At 45.8% G+C, this 16,234-nt stretch overlaps 1 long non-coding RNA gene across 1 annotated transcript; it reads right to left on the bottom strand.

Annotated features, from left to right (window-relative positions):
* Positions 1-12,927: 12,927 nt before the first annotated feature.
* Positions 12,928-13,906, bottom strand: LOC142142936 (uncharacterized). The gene is made up of 2 exons (XR_012689409.1): positions 13,417-13,906; positions 12,928-13,042 (listed from the first exon to the last, which is right to left on the bottom strand). It is a non-coding gene; the product is annotated as an uncharacterized LOC142142936 (long non-coding RNA).
* Positions 13,907-16,234: the final 2,328 nt, after the last annotated feature.

Genomic DNA, 16,234 nt, shown 5'->3' on the forward strand with positions numbered 1-16,234 from the left:
AATTTATAACTGTTTGGTTGTTGGTTATTGTAGACATATTAATCTTTCTGGACAAATTCATACATATTGGCGCTTGTCAGTACATTGTTACATCAGTACTGTTAGGAACCCCTCCAGCCAGCACAACACAACCCGGAGTCTACTCTGCCAATCAGGTGTTCACTGGAGCCCCTGATGGTGGGGACAGACTGGGCTGCAGACTGACAGAGGGTCGTGAAGTGTGTACCGGCTGGGGAGAACCCAGGCAAGCGGAGTGAGGTCCACGCAGAGGTCAAGGGCCGGCAGCAGGTAGCAAGTCCAGTTAACAAGCCGGGGTCAAGGGTCACATACAAACAGGAGAAACGGTAAACAGGCCAAAGGTCAGGGTCACGGGATACACAAGCGAAGTCCAAATCCAAGCCAAGGGTCATACACGAGAGGTCAGCAGAATTTCAATACACAGGAGCAGGAACAAGCAGGTCAGCAGACTGGGAGACAGAAGCTATAACCGGCAATGATGTAGCAGACCTCATTGCCTTTAATAGTGAGCACAGCCAATCAGAGCCTGGCTCTGATAGTTCCCAGCCCCCTGCACCTAATTTCATTAGCCCGCAGGCTATTAACTTTACTGAGCGCATGCGCCCGGCTTCTCACTGCCGGGACGCAGCGCTGAAGCATCCATCCGTTGCCCCGGCAATGGCCGGGTCATGGGCGGTAGTGACGTCCCGGTCGCCATAGCGATGGCCGGGACACAGGTAAGAGAGTCGCGGCGGCTGGGAACCGCCGCGGCTCATAACAGTATCCCCCCCCTTGAGGAGGGGTCGAGGGACCCCGACATCCAGGTTTCCTTGGAAATTGTTTGAAGAATTCCTTCAACTGTTTAGGTGCATATAGTCGTCTTCGCGGGACCCAGGATCGCTCCTCTAGTCCACGATTTTTCCATTGTACTAGGAAGTGTACCTGCCCCTGCACTTTTTTAGAGTCAAGATGTCACGGGCACTAGGAGTCTTTACCCAGGGATCACCAGGTGATAGGCTTACCAGAGCAGTATAGGTGGTAATATGGTACTCTGGTAGCAGGGTGATCACGGAACAGGAAATAGCAGATGATGAGATGCTCAGGAAAGTCAATGACTAGCAGCACTGGCAATATGGAGGTAATAATACACGAGGAACTGTATGGACAAAGGACACATGAAGGTAGTCAGTGGTCTGCGGTAGCAAGTTGTACCACTGCTATAGTGAGGAGGAATGTCCAACAGAAACGAGGAGGTGATGAGAGTCAGCGGTCTGCGGATAGCAAGTTGTACCGCTGTCTGAGTGAAGGAATGGAATCCAAGTGGAGGTATCCGGGGAGTCAGTGGTCTGCGTTAGCAAGTTGTACCACTGCTATGTGAGAGGATACTGGAACAGGTGATACTGGAAACAGGGATCAGTGGTCTGCCTCTAGCAAGTTGTACCACTGAATATATATGTGAGGAGGTGCACGGGGAGAGACTGCAACACAAGATATACACGGGCACCTTAAACTCGATCCACAGTAATATGCACAATATATATATATATGACTGAACAGCACTGCAATAATAGAAAGTCTCTTGAAGTAATCCGGCACAAGATAACACAGTCAATGATGGCAATAGACTCAGCGGATAGCAAACTCCAGAGGAGAACCAACACAGTCCAGCAAGATATGCAATACACCAGCACAGTCAATGAGAAGTATGCATACCGTGGTTCAGAAGCAGGCAGTCAGACAGGAGTGCAGAGATACCTGAACGGCAGGAGGCCGGCAGGATGCAAAGTCCCTTGATGGGTGAAGCGGTGGTCTAGTAGGTGCAGCGCACAGGTAGGTAGACCAGCAGGGAAACAAATATACAGGAATCAGTAGAGCGTGGAACTGGACTCCTGGAGGGCCCTGGAGAATGGCGATGGTCTAGCAGAGGGGTAAGTAGAAAGACACGAATCCAATGCTGACAGGCGGGTAGAGACCAGCGGGAACACAGGAAAGCATGGAGAGCGGATCAGCAGTAGATGGACGAGTAGAGCTGAAGAGTAGCAGCAGCAGCAGATCTCTGCGGACACACGGAGGTAGCCAATAGCAACCAGCAGGTGCAGTAACGATGGGACACGGGAGAGCAGAGTTGAGCTGGAACTGTTGATCACGGAGAGTAGCGGATAGCAATAGTAGCAGCAGTCTCGAGGAAACCCGGGAGAGTTGAGATGAGCTGAAGACTGAAGCGCACAGAGGCAGCGGATAGGAATCAGCCAAACAGTCACGATGAAACACAGACGAGTTGCAGGTTGAAGACTGTAGTGCACGGAGGCAGCGGATAGGAATCAGCTAACAGTCACGATGATGAACAGGTGAGTGGATGTGGATTGAAGACTGTAGTGCACGGAAGCAGCGGATAGAAATCAGCTAACAGTCACAATAATATATGGTAGAGTTGAAGTGGTTAGAAGACTGTAGTGCACGGAGGCAGCGGATAGGAATCAGCTAACAGTCACGATGATACACAGGAGGGTAGAAGTGGTATGGGAACCACAGTAGTAGAAGTGGTTTGGAAACCACAGAGGTAGAAGTGGTTTGGAAACCACAGGAATCAGCAGCGCTGAATACACGAGGAAACACAGGAACACCTTCAGAGACTCATGGGGAATGAGACTCCAAGATCAGGCAACGTGGTGTTGACCACAGGTGCTAAATATAGGGAGTGTTGCCTGATCTGCCAATTAAGTTAAAGGAACATACACTGAAGGATTAGAAAGGGCTGCGCATGCGCAGTCCCTCAGGATGGAGGACGGCCACGGTTCCTAAATGTCCGGGAAGAAGCACTCACAGTCCGGTGAGTGACACAAGAATTTTCTGGGCCACAAATTTTTGTGGTGTGTTCCTATTTCCCACAGAAAGCCCTGTAGACTGGGATTGATTTGGGTATAATACTGGTTTAAGTAACGAACAATGAAACGTGTTCGGGATCTTTAGTGAGCCAGGAATCTTTAATCTAAAAGCTACCGGATTGATCTGTTTGGTAATCATGAACGGACCAATAAATTTAGGGCCCAGTTTTTTACAAGGCTGTCTAAGCCTAACATTTCGAGTTGACAGCCACACTTTCTGACCCACTTTGAATGAGCAGGTGGTACGGTGGCGATCCGAAAAAATTTTGGCCGATACTGAGGACTTTTTCAAGGAGGACTGAACTTTCCTCCAAATTACTTTCAGATCAGCAGCTGTGGAACGAATCTCCGGGATACCAGTAGATTTGAGAGAATACAGAGAATTAGACCTAGGATAGAAACCGAAGTTACAGTAGAACGGGGAAGTTTGAGTAGATGAGTGAGATGAGTTATTGTAGGCAAACTCTGCCCAGGGCAGCAAAGAGGACCAATTATCATGGAATTCTGAGGTATAACATCGGAGGAACTGTTCAAGTGACTGGTTAACCCTTTCAGTTTGCCCGTTAGACTGAGGGTGGTATGCAGATGATAGACTGATCCTGATTCCGAGAAGGGTGCAGAAGGATTTCCAGAATTGCGCTATGAATTGTGAACCACGATCAGAAACAATATCGGAAGGAAGTCCATGGAGACGGAGTATGTTGTATGAAGAGAATGGCCAAATCTCGAGCTGTAGGAAGCCTGGTTAATGGAATAAAATGTGCCATTTTTCTGAAACGGTCTACCACAACCCAAATAGTATTGTGTCCTGCAGAAGGTGGCAAATCAACAATAAAGTCCATGGACAAATGTGTCCAAGGTTTTGCAGGAATGGTCAATGGAACCAATTGACCTACCGGGCGAGTCCTGGGGACTTTGTTTCTGGCACAAACCTCACATGAGAGGACATGACTCTTGATGTCAGCAGACAAGGATGGCCACCAGACCGTATGGGAAAGGATCTCCAGTGTCTTGTGAATTCCAGGGTGTCCAGCAGACCTACTATTATGCGCCTCTGCAAGAACCGCCTTCCTTAGATGGACTGGAACAAAGAGACGGTGCTCCGGAGTTAATCAGGGGCTAATCTCTGGAATCTCTGAAGTGTAATATTCAGATCCTGGGTTAACCCAGCATGGATTACGGAAGGAGGAATAATAGCCTCCGGGTTTGAAACTGGAACGTGGTGTGCCAAGAAACTTCTGGACAGAGCATCTGCCCGGACATTTTTGGAACCCGGTCGATAGGTGATCAGGAAATTAAACCGGTTAAAGAATAACGACCAACGGGCCTGTCTGGGATTTAGACGTTTGGCTGATTGAATATATTGCAAGTTCTTGTGGTCGGTAATGACAGAGATCTGATGTGGAGCACCCTCCAACCAATGCCGCCACTCCTCGAAGGCCCATTTGATTGCCAATAGTTCTCTATTCCCGACATCATAATTTGCTTCTGTTGAGGAAAAGTGACGGGAGAAATAGGCACATGGGTGTAGACGATTAGTATTAGGATCCTTCTGTGATAATATGGCTCCAGCACCGACGTCAGAGGCGTCGACCTCGAGAACAAATGTCTTAGCTGGATCCGGGTGTCTAAGTACCTGCGCGGAGACAAAGGCTTTTTTCAGGCTTTCGAATGAGGCTACTGCTTGGGGCGACCAATTAGTTGGATCCATTATTTTACGGGTTAGGGCGACAATGGGAGCCACGATGTCCGCAAAGCCATGAATGAATCTTCTATAATAATTGGAGAAGCCCAGAAACCTCTGCACCGCCTTAAGGTTGTTTGGATCCATGGAGAATCCCTCAGAAGAGATTATGTAACCTAAAAAGGATACCTTCTGCACCTCGAACTCACACTTTTCCAGCTTGGCATAAAGGTGGTTCTCTCGCAATCTTTGTAGAACTTGTTTGACGTGATTCCGATGTACGGACAAAGATCTGGAATAGATGAGGATTTCATCTAAATAGACGACCACGAAACAACCGAGGAAGTTCCGAAGAACCTCATTGATCAAGTCCTGAAACACTGCAGGGGCATTGCTAAGACCAAACGGCATGACCAGATACTCGTAATGGCCAGAGTGCGTATTGAATGTCATCTTCCACTCGTCTCCTTCCTTGATACGGATGAGGTTATACGCTCCACGAAGGTCGATTTTTGAGAAGACAGTAGCACCGCTCAACTGATCAATTAATACTGAGATGAGCGGAAGGGGATAGGTTTTCTTGATTGTGATAAGATTCAATTCCCGGTAATCGTTACAGGGTCTTAGTCCTCCGTCCTTTTTGGATACAAAGAAGCATCCTGCTCCTACGGGAGATTTAGATGGCCTAATGAAGCCTTTCTCCAACTTTTCTTCAATGTATTCCTGCATGGATTTGGTCTCTGGACCAGAGTACAGGCGCCCCTTAGGTAACTTGGAACCAGGAATAAGCTTGATGGCACAGTCGAAGTCACGGTGTGGTGGTAAAGTGTCAGCAGCCTTCTTGGAGAACACATCCCAGAACTCGTGGTATTGTGAGGGAAGCTGCTCCGGAATAGACTGAATCACCCGCAGTGGCAGTGACAAGCAAGACTGTGTACAATAAGAGCTCCACTGGACAATCTCTACTTTTAAGCAGTCCATTACAGGGTTATGACAGGAAAGCCATGGGTGGCCCAGAATCAAGGGAACCGACGAACAATCAATAAGGAAGAAGGTTATTGACTCTGAATGGAGAGCTCCAATATTCAACTGTAGTGGCGGGGTCTCCCAGGAAATCTTGCCACCAGGTAACGGACTTCCATCTAAGCCACAGACAGTAATAGCAGACTTGAGTTTAACCATCGGAATTCCAGCAGCGCGGGCGAACCCGATGTCAAGGAGGTTGCCTGCGGCTCCACTATCAATGAAGGCCGACAGGTCCACACAACGAGCACTGAACGTGAGCTGTGCAGGGATCAATACAGCATTTTTTGGGGAGACAATCTGCAGACCTAGGTGAACTTTCCCCTCGTTCCCTAGGCATGCTCTTTTCCCGGCTTATTTGGGCAGGAACGGGAGAAATGGCCTTTTGTGCCACAATAGAGACATAGGCTTTGTGATCGTCTCCTGTCTCTCTCCTCAGGGGAGAGATGATACGCTCCTAATTGCATCGGTTCCTCACCATCTGTGGAAACAGGAATGAAAGCGGATGGAGGTGATGATGCCTCCTTTTCAGTTTTCCGCTCTTTAAACCTCCTGTCGATTTTAATGGAGAGGTGCATCAGATCCTCCAGAGAGGTAGGAGATGGGTATTGCACCAAAGAGTTTTTAATCTGTTCCGACAGGCCGAGACGGAACTGACTACGTAAGGCGGGGTCATTCCATCCACTATCAGGTGACCATCTACGAAATTCAGCGCAGTATTCCTCTGCCGACCGCCGGCCTTGTTTCAAGGCCCGTAGATGAGCTTCTGCGGAGGCCATTCGACCCGGGTCATCATATAGTAGACCCAATGCCTCAAAGAAGGTGTCTACGGACTGCATGGCAGGACTGGTCTGTGGCAAAGAAAAGGCCCAGGATTGGGGGTCACCTTGTAGGAGGGAAATGATAATCCCGACTCTTTGTTGCTCTGAACCGGAGGAGCGGGGTCTCAACCGGAAATAAAGTTTGCAGCTCTCCCTGAAATTCTGAAACAGGGATCTATTTCCAGAGAACCGATCCGGCAAGTTCATCTTAGGTTCACAGGTGGAACTCGGAGCGGGTTGTGAAGTTTTTGCGGCTTCCCCTTGAACGGACAATCGCTCAGCCAATCCCTGGATCATCTGGTACAAGGACTCAACATGGCCTACTAAGGCTTGTGCCGGAGACGGTGTGGATCCGCTTCCATCCATCACAACGTCGTCTCAGTGGGCCGGTTATAATGTTAGGAACCACTCCAGCCGGCACAACACAACCCGGAGTCTACTCTGCCAATCAGGTGTTCACTGGAGCCCCTGATGGTGGGGACAGACTGGGCTGCAGACTGACAGAGGGTCGTGAAGTGTGTACCGGCTGGGGAGAACCCAGGCAAGCGGAGTGAGGTCCACGCAGAGGTCAAGGGCCGGCAGCAGGTAGCAAGTCCAGTTAACAAGCCGGGGTCAAGGGTCACAGACAAACAGGAGAGACGGTAAACAGGCCAAAGGTCAGGGTCACGGGATACACAAGCGAAGTCCAAATCCAAGCCAAGGGTCATACACGAGAGGTCAGCAGAATTTCAATACACAGGAGCAGGAACAAGCAGGTCAGCAGACTGGGAGACAGAAGCTATAACCGGCAATGAGGTAGCAGACCTCATTGCCTTAAATAGTGAGCACAGCCAATCAGAGCCTGGCTCTGATAGTTCCCAGCCCCCCTGCACCTAATTTCATTAGCCCGCAGGCTATTAACTTTACTGAGCGCATGCACCCGGCTTCTCACTGCCGGGACGCAGCGCTGAAGCGTCCATCCGTTGCCCCGGCAACGGCCGGGTCATGGGCGGAAGTGACGTCCCGGTCGCCATAGCGACGGCCGGGACGCAGGTAAGAGAGTCGCGGCGACTGGGCACCGCCGCGGCTCGTAACAAGTACACTGAGTCTACATCACTTTAAGCACTCATTTCAAAGTGTCTTAAAATACATTTCAGTTCGAAATGGCCCTGCAAAGTATTTGCAAACTCTAATCTTATGTCTTATTTGGGGAAGGTTTGGGTGGAGTAAAATGATACACATACCCACAACAAGACAATACCCCCAAACTAAAAGGTACATAGTAAACTACGAGGCATACTTTAGGACACTAAAATAGTTTGTTCCACAGGGACAAGCGTGTAACGTTAGAGTACACTACAACCTTTAAAAGTGAGTATCATGGTTGCTTAATTGACGCATTTCTGAAAAATCTCCAAACATTTAGAGCTGTCTGTCCCTTATTGTGTGGTCCAGAGAAGTGTATAGTGCAAGCAAAGGTTTCATTGTTCTGTGCTCTGTGTTGCATGTACATGTTTATTTTGGGACCTTAGACCTTAGTACTTATAACCAAAATCCATTTGGCATTTTTGCATAAAAAGGTGCCCTTCTAGTGTGCTTTACTTGTAAATTGTGTGGTGTGAAGGCCTGAAACATTTAGAGGATTGTGGTTAAACTGTCATACTGTAACTTAGGTTCTAAATAGAGACATAATTTGCAGCACTTGCAGTGTATCATGGTTTGTGTGGGTGAACGGTGCACACCAAAGGCTGAACAGCCTACAGTGCTCCCCGTACATGTGTAAATACTTCCAAAAAGGCAGATATCCTACTTTACCAATGGTCTCTTTAATGAATGTAACAACAACAACAGGTACAAATCTCACATATGGTTCAGGAATTTCAATTACAGGTAGGCACAATGGACACGAGAGTCCTACATACAATACAATGCTAGTCCTATTATGGGCATTTTTTAATTCAAAATAAAGGCTTATGCTTTCCTGTAGTGCGAAGCCCCAGTGCCTGCCAACAGAGCACTGGTCCGGCTTCTCTGTCACCTTGCTTTTGTCAAGCACACAGAATTACCAGACCTGGGGTAACTGTAGCCAAAGGATTAAGAACAAGGGTAGTCACAGTCAGTCCTTCTTACAATCTCCATCCTCCGTCAGCTACCCAGAACCATTACCTCCTACAGCAGCCAGATATTTTTGAGATTTTTCAGGCTGTAGGGGTGTGTTGACTGTCTGCTGTGTCTCAGGATATTAAGATATAGGAATACATTACATATTTCATAATTAAAATGATTACATCAGGCACAGATAGCCACCCTGTTGTGCTTGGAAATACACTACGAAAAATCATTTCGTTTGCCTAGTAATGTATCTCAAAACACAATATTGAAAAATGTCTTTGTTACCCTGTAATGTGTTTCTAATTATCAATGTTAATAGCAGGGCTAAATATACACAATCTATATAAATGGTTACAGCATAATGTCATGTTGGTTATTCAGTCCATTGTGTTTAAAAAAAAAACACTTGCCTGACTAGTTTTTTACAGAGGACAGGTCACTAGCCCTAGCTAGATCTCCGGTTGTTTATGTTAACAAAGAGAGGTAATGTTAAGGCTAAATCGGCGAAACGTGAACACCGATTTATTGATGTATGTTTCAACAAATCGAGAATACACATACACTTAGCATTTTGCCATAAGTCAACAATAGGAAACCTCAGACTAACATGAATACATGAACTACAGTCTAATAGATAATGTTACACCATCTCATATATGACCAATCTTAAGGCTCATATCCAACCACAGTATGGTGCAGAGCACAGACATGCTATGTGAATGAAAACAGACATACTGAATTTCCAGTGTTAATGTGTGCTAGGGCAGACACTCTAGGGGCACTTGAAGATAAAAAGTACATCTTAAATGGTATAGGGTCAGTTTTGTCATTGAGTTAACTTGCATTAAAGTATATGTGGAAAATCCTTAGGGAATGGGTGGAAGATTTATAGTAGGGTTAGGGCTTGTCCTAGTGTAACTGTACAAATTTGTGTTGAGTGCTTTGGGTGGACAATGTGATTTTGTTTTTCATATTTATGTTTAATTTGGGTATTTGATTTTATGGGGTCTCCATCGCTTTGTGACATGGTTGTGCACAGTTAACATTAGCAAGATTGGTAGTGCTTTCCTTTCCTTTATAACACAGTCCCTCTAGGTCACAGGATGGCCATGCAGCCATGGCATATTCCTCGCCAGTAGCTACTTAGGCACACAAAACTTTGCTGAGTGAATGGAGATAATTATAACTTCACCTTGGTTGGGGGTGGGGTTTGACATATCCCTAGGGATTGTGTGCCAGTGGTCATTACTAACTGCTTGCCTGTCATTTTGGAGGATGGTCACTCTGCTGTGTAAGGAGAATGAAATTGTTCCCTCATAGTACTATTATGTCTAACACTTTGCAAGTACCTGTGATACCTTACATTTAGACACATGTTGAAGCAAGCATTGGTCTTACTACGGGAAAAAGTTGGTCAACCTATTAATTACACACGCTGACAGATCCTACTTGCAGATATTCCCATCATGATTCTAGATTAAGTCTAATGTTTGTTTCATTCCGTGACCATTCGCAAAGTGAATGCTATTCCAAATCAATGTAAAAATCTGACTCCCAGTGGTTGATTGACCAATATTATTGGCGTTAAACTGTTTGTTAGAAGAGACGGTGATGGTCAGCTTTTCCTTCTAGTCAATTTCATGCACATACTGTTTCCACATGCATGTTAGCGTAGTAGTTAAACAATCCCTTTGCATCAGTGGGTTCATGAGTTTGATTCCTCCTACATTTTGGGTAATATGGCTAAATGGCATGTTGAAAAATGTGTGCAGCTACAACACAGAGAATCAGCAGTTAAAAATAACTGGATTGCAAAGACATACGACCAATCCGCAGATGAAAGCCCAAAAAGCCTAAGGGCTAGATTTACTAAGATGCGGGTTTGAAAAAGTGGGAATGTTGCCTATAGCAACCAATCAAATTCTAGCTTTCATTTATTTAGTACCTTCTACAAAATGATAGCTAGAATCTGATTGGTTGCTATGGGCAACATCTCCACTTTTTCAAACCCGCAGCTTAGTAAATCTAGCCCTAAGTGTCCAAGAAACCAAAGAAACTAAAAAAAAAATTGACGTCCAAGTATTATCATCATAATTTGTATTATTATTATTATTATACATGACTGATTTTCCATATCCAATAATGTAAGCTGTGCATGTACCAATGATTTCTGTCTATAATATTTCAAAGTATTGACATTAATTAAAATTTAATCATGAAAAAATCTTGTCATGCCAGAAGTTGCTGCTCAGCTTTTCAGTCTATTCTATTTCATTTTTATCATATTCACCACTTGTACATTGGCGTAGTGGTGAGACAATCCACCTTGCAACAGTGCAAACCTGAGTTCGAATTCTCACCAACGCTCTTGTCTCTGTGGGATCAATAAATATTCTTCCCATATTTGTGTGTGTGTTCATAGTGTAAGTGTCACTCACCAGACTGTGAGTGCTTCTTCCCGTATGTTTAGGAACCGTGGTCGTCCACCATCCTGAGGGTCTGCGCATGTGCAGCCCTTTCAAACCTTCAGTACATGTTCCTTTTAGTTAATTGGCTGATCAGGCAACACTCCCTATTTAGAGCACCTGCTGTCTACACCTCGTTGCCTGATCTTGGAGTCTCATTCCCCATGAGCCTCTGAAGGTGTTCCTGTGTTTCCTCGTGTATTCAGCCCAGCTGATTCCTGTGGTTTCCAGACCACTTCAACTTCCCTGTGGTTTCCAGACCACTTCAACTCTCCTGTGGTTACCAGCTCACTTCAACTCTCCCGTGTTTCATCGAGACTGCACCAGCTGATTCCTATCCGCTGCCTCCGTGCACTACAGTTACCAGCTCACTTCAACTCTCCCGTGTTTCATCGAGACTGCACCAACTGATTCCTATCCGCTGCCTCCGTGCACTACAGTTACCAGCTCACTTCAACTCTCCCGTGTTTCATCGAGACTGCACCAGCTGATTCCTATCCGCTGTCTCCGTGCTCAACAGTTCCAGCTTACCTCAACTCTCTCGTGTTTCATCATGACTGCTCTAGCTGATTCCTATCTGCTGCCTCCATGCACTACAGTTATCAGCTCACTTCAACTCTCCCGTGTTTCATCAAGACTGCACCAGCTGATTCCTATCCGCTGTCTCCGTGCTCAACAGTTCCAGCTTACCTCAACTCTCCCGTGTTTCATCGTGACTGCACCTGCTGATTCCTATCCGCTACCTCCGTGTATCTGCAGTGTCCTGCTTATTGCTACCCTCCAGTACTCCTCGTGTCTGCAGCCAGCTGATCCGCTCTCCGTGCTTCTACAGTGTTCCTGCCTGTGTCAACTCGCCTGTCTGCATTGGATCAACGCTCCGCTGCTGTCTTCTCTGCCATACCACTTCTACTCTTCAGTGATCTCCAGGCGACCAGTCCTATATACTACTGCTTCCTGAGTATTGTTTCCATCGTTGCTGGTCTACCTACCTGTGCGCTGCACCTACTTGGATTCCGCTTCTATTTCCCTGGGACTTCGCATCCTGCCGGCCTCCTGCCGCTCAGGTATCCCTGCACTCCTTTCTGACAGCCTGCTCTTCTGAACCACGGTATGCATACTTATCATTGACTGTGCTCGTGTATTGCATACCTTGCTGGACTGAGTTGTTCTTCTCTGGAGTTACCTATCCACTGAGACTATTGCCATCATTTGACTGTGTTACCTTGTAGTCTGGATAGTTCCTGTGAATTTGTATATTTGTGCAGTGCTGCTCAGTTATTAATACTTTGTGCATATCATCGTGGGATCAAGTTCAGTGTGCCCGTGTATACTCTGCATTACATTTATCTCCTTGTGCTCCTCCTCACATATATATTTCTGTGGTACAACTGCTAGAGGCAGACCACTGATTCCTGTTCCCTGTGTTACCTGTTTCCAGTATCCTTCCACATAGCAGTGGTACAACTTGCTAACGCAGACCACTGACTTCCCGGATACCTCCACCTGGATTCCGTTCCCTCACCTAGACAGCGGTACAACTTGCTAACGCAGACCGCTGACTCTCATCACCTCCTCATTACTTCTGGACATTCCTCCTCACTATAGCAGTGGTACAACTTGCTATCCGCAGACCACTGACTACCCTCACGTTTCCTTTGTCCATTCAGTTCCTCGTGTACTATTACCTATATATTACCAGTGCTGCTAGTCATAGACTTTCCACGAGCATTCTCTACCATCTGCTGTCTCCTGTTCCGTGATCACCCCGCTACCAAAGTACCATATTACCACCTATATTACTCTGGTAAGTCCATCACCTGGTGATCCCTGGGTAAAGACTCCTAGTGCCCGTGACAGTAAGAGTACGCTGCACAAATCATCCGTTTAATTCTCATAACTTTTTTGCATATTATTACTAAAGTATTATAAGATGTTTTGTTACAAACACTACCAACAAACTGTTGACATATCAGCCACTTTACATTGCAATTTATTACAATTGTAATTAAAAAGAGGTTGTTTGCGTGGCAGCCATCTAGTGAGGACGTGTTCCATCAGAGCTCCTCAGTTTCCCCCCTAGAAAACACCAAAAAAGCAGATATTAACTTGCTGCCACAGCAGATTTTGGGCTTAGAGAGAGCAGGGAACGGAGTTGTGTCTTTTAGATCCCCCGACACCTGGTGTAACACTCGGCCATAGACCCGAGATAGCGGAACCTGTGCGCCGCGGTGAGCTGACCTTATGGACCGGCCGAGAGATTGAATAAAAGGCAGGGGAAATCGGGCCTGTGTCTATCCCCGCGGGATTGAGATTTGCTGTCTTATCCCTACCTCATCTGTGGGACGCAACAACCCAGACAGCAGGACAGGAGAGGGGAGACGCGTCTGGGACCTAAACCTGAGAACAACAGCGAGAGAAGCGGCACAGACATACAAAACCCGAGTACTCACCGGGTTAAAGGTGGGGAAGAGAAACGTGGGTATCCCCTATGAGATCTGCGCTGGCCAGGACCGGAAGTCGCGGACGCCATTTCCAGCTTCATTTCCGGCTGGAGAGCCGGAGCAGTGCCTGCTGGGAGAGGTTGGGAGGTCGGGGGGGCGTGGCAAACAACAACAGTGGAGGGGAAAAAAAAAGTAGTGATCCCGTGTGTGCATCATAAATCACACAACACACAGCACGCAACAGGCAGCAGTCACCACTAAAGGCAGAAAACCAAACAGCACAGTGAAGACCCGGGGGCCGGCAGTATTGTGAGTACAGTCACGTTAAGGAAAACGACACTAACAAGTATCGAACTGCAGGTGGGAGAGAGAAAGGAGTGTGTGCAGAAAGTAGTGAGTGTACCCTGCAGCTCTAAATATATAGAAAGATCTCCTCTGGGCTTTGAGATTTGAGATTTGTACGGAGGTTCAGCAAGCAGAGATTAAAGTGTTATCCCCCTGCACATTCCATAGCACTAAATAAAGAATATATTGGTAAACATCACCATCTAGTGGCGACCCTATTAATACCATTACATCTGGGTTTACTAAATATATGACTGTCAGTTTCCTTCAGGGCATCCAGCTGGAAATTGGAATTAAAGTGTAATTAAAGTGTAATAAAGGAAAAGTCTGTATATTATGTAAGAGACTAGGAGGCACGGTCTCTGTCCATTTACCACAACGATAATTAACAGTGCTATGGCAGTTTGAATAGTCAGTGACAACGATGGAAAAATTTATGAATACCCCTTCGTCAACGGCTAAACAGCAGCGCTCTAAAGGTCGAGGAAAAATGTAACCAACAGTGATGCTAATGATGACACAGTCACGCCGGCGGAAAACATACAACAAACAGAAGTAATGGCTTTAAATCCGGAAGAGGCGCCTGTATCCTACACAGAGGTGGTGAGAGCTATACGCGAGACCATGGAACCGTTGTTGCAGTTGTAGGCGAATAAATTTGCAGAAGCTGTAAAAGAACTTTCAGAACAACTTGCTGCTACAAAAAAACAAGTGGTAGCAAATGAACAGCGCATAGGAGAAAACATGCAAGATGTCTCTACCTTAAAACAAGAGGTGACTATGCTACATAAGACACAGAGTCAAATGTTCAACAAGATCGATGATTTGGAAAATAGATCGCGCCGCAACAATCTCCGTTTGGTTGGATTACCAGAATCCGTTAGAGGCCAAGCCCTAACTCAATTTCTTACATCTGAACTGCCATCTCTGCTGGGAATTTCAGAGGATTTGAAAGGGATAGAAATTGAAAGAGCACACAGACTGGGCCCGACTAGAGACAACCTGGATAAAAGACCCTGGACAGTCATTTTTAAATGTTTAAATTTTATCCATAAGGTCAAAATCTGGGCGGCAGTAAAGCAAAAAGGGAAAATCCTGTGGCAAGACAAACAACTACTGCTATTCCAGGACTACTCTACGGAGGTGTCCAGGGCTAGAAAAGAAATGACGCCGGTATGTACACGTCTTATTAAGGAAGGACGGAAGTTCGCTCTTCTATACCCAGCCAAACTTCGTCTGTTCCAGGGCACAGAGTTCCGGGACTTTAATAAAGTGGAAGATGCGCAAGCCTACCTAGACGAAGAGAACTCTGAGAGACTTGCCCAGATAGCGGATAAGTAAAACACATTTGGGTTTGCAATTGTTACCTTAGAGATTCCTATAAGCTATAGTTGGATGACTTCATTAGAATGGGGTAATAGATAGGATAGAGAATGGTATTGTTGAGGTATATCAAAGTTATAACAGTTAAACTTCTATATAGTTCGAAATTGAATTCTTCAATGATTAGAGTGTTAGCACTCACTAGAGTACAAGACACACATAGTCCTTGACCACTCTTCTCTATAGACACAAGGAAGTTAGCATAGAGCTTACTGAAATGGCTGAGACAGATAAGCAACGCTACAGTACTCAGAGTATCATGATGCCTATGAACGCAAAATATGTGAATCTAAAGTTTGTCATTCAGAATATTAGAGTTTTAAATAACTGGCGGTGCCAGGAAAGTACAAGTTGTCTTTAAATTGTTAAGCACTGTTAGAATATGAAACGTATAAGCTAAGCATACGCCAAGATTGTTGACAAAGAGTTACAAGTTGTGGGGTGGCAGAGACCACCACTTATTTTGATAACTAGTTTGGTGTTCTAAAAGAAATGAGGATGAAGATTTTCTCAAGTTGCGGTAAAATACGGGGGTGTGGGTTACACTTCTTCCTCATGTGTATCCACCAACCGGAAATGTTTATTGTATTGTTTTTTTTGTTATTTGTATGTTTTCTTCTTTCTTCTCTCCTTTTCTTTCTCCCTCCCCCCCCCCCCCCCTCCCATTCCCAATTGCTGAGACTGAAAAATCAACAAAGAGATCCAAGAGGTGAAATATACTGGTCAGTACATGCTTTTTACAAATGGTATGCATAGAGGCTCAGGAAATATGTTCTTGGAATGTTCATGGGATTAACTCTCCAATCAAACGGAGAAAGATTCTAACTTATGTTAACAAACTGAGGTCAGATATCACCTTTCTGCAAGAAACACACCTTACAGACTCTGAACATGAGAAGTTAAATATGTTAGGCCAACAAGTGATAGCATATTCCTCTTATTCCTCTAAGTCAAGGGGAGTGGCAATCCTGATGCGTAAAAATTTATCTATCACAATTCACAGTAAGCAAGTAGATGAAGAAGGCTGATTTGTATGTGTAGAGGTGTCAATGGCAGGTAGTAAATATCTCCTTTGCAACATATATGCACCAACAGTGTA

This window comes from Mixophyes fleayi, chromosome 3, assembly GCF_038048845.1.
Source record: "Mixophyes fleayi isolate aMixFle1 chromosome 3, aMixFle1.hap1, whole genome shotgun sequence".
NCBI classification, from domain to species: Eukaryota; Metazoa; Chordata; class Amphibia; order Anura; family Limnodynastidae; genus Mixophyes; species Mixophyes fleayi.